General features: G+C 37.4%; 1 protein-coding gene across 1 annotated transcript in view; it reads left to right on the forward strand.

The window, feature by feature from the left end:
* ZDHHC17 (zinc finger, DHHC-type containing 17) overlaps positions 1 to 1167 on the forward strand; it is a 170483-nt gene that overhangs the window by 91456 nt on the left and 77860 nt on the right. The window lies entirely within an intron of this gene.

Here is a 1167-nt window from a genome sequence, read left to right on the forward strand (position 1 = left end):
GATTCCAATTCATGGTGACCGCATGTGTTATAGACAAGAACTGCTCTGTATGGTTTTCCTAAATGTAATCTTTGCAGAAGCAGATTACCAGGACTTTCTTCAACAGCAGTACTTTTCCTGTTTGAACCACCAACTTGTCAGTTAGTAGCTGAGAGCAGCCCATTTGTGCCATCCAGGGACTCAGAAAAAATGATAGGTAGTAATGATCTGATTTGAAGTTATTATTATGAGCGTTAATGTTGAATATTTTCCCTCTAAAGGGTGAAATGATTTTTATTTCTTATCATTAGTCTACTTGTTTAGTATTTATAAGAAATAGATAAGCAAGAGCCATAATGATAGAAACTTTATTAACCTTGTTCAGTTGTCGTAGTATTTTGGACATATGATCTTCTATTAAAAACATAATCTAAAATAGACTTCTTCCAGATGTGCAGTTAAATGCAGCACACACAATCTTGAGGCAGGTAGAGTATTAATGCTAGGCAAGAGAACTTGCCTGTAGAATCCTAAAAAGACTAACAAAGAAATAATTAAAGCATTGAGCTACATGAATCATTTTCTTCCAGAGAATATATTTCCATTTTCTTTTAGTTTTTCCCACCATCCCCACATATCTCTCATCTTCCCACTGCCTTCAGTGTTTCCTCCTATTGTCCCTGCAGGTCTCCTAAAGTCTTCTTACATTTTCTTTGCAGGAAAATTGTTTTTATTTCATCTTTTCACATGAAGGAATTTTCACAGACTGTGGAAATTTAGGTTGATAGATTTTGTTTCAATAGGTTTTACCCATTGAAAATATTCTGTTGTTTGCTAACTTTTGTTACTATTGAGGAGTCCTGGTGTAGCACTGCGGGTTAATGTGCTGCAAGGTCAGTGGTTTAAATTCACCAGCCGCTCCTCAGAAACCCTATACAGGGTCGCTGTGAGCCAGAAACAACTTGACAACACTTAACAGCAACAACATTACTATTGAACCATCACTCATCTATCAATTTGCCATACTGTGGTGGTTTGTGTGTTGTGGTGCTGGAAGCTATGCTGGCAGTCTTTTAAATACCAGCAGGGCCACTCCATGTTGGACAGATTTCAGCTGAGCTTCCATCTGGTGAAGTCCGTGTCTGTAGTGGTCTTTTATGTTGTTTAAAAAAGGTATTTGCAGTGAAT

The sequence above is a fragment of the Chrysochloris asiatica genome, unplaced genomic scaffold (genome assembly GCF_000296735.1).
Source record: "Chrysochloris asiatica unplaced genomic scaffold, ChrAsi1.0 scaffold00387, whole genome shotgun sequence".
Classification (NCBI taxonomy): Eukaryota; Metazoa; Chordata; class Mammalia; order Afrosoricida; family Chrysochloridae; genus Chrysochloris; species Chrysochloris asiatica.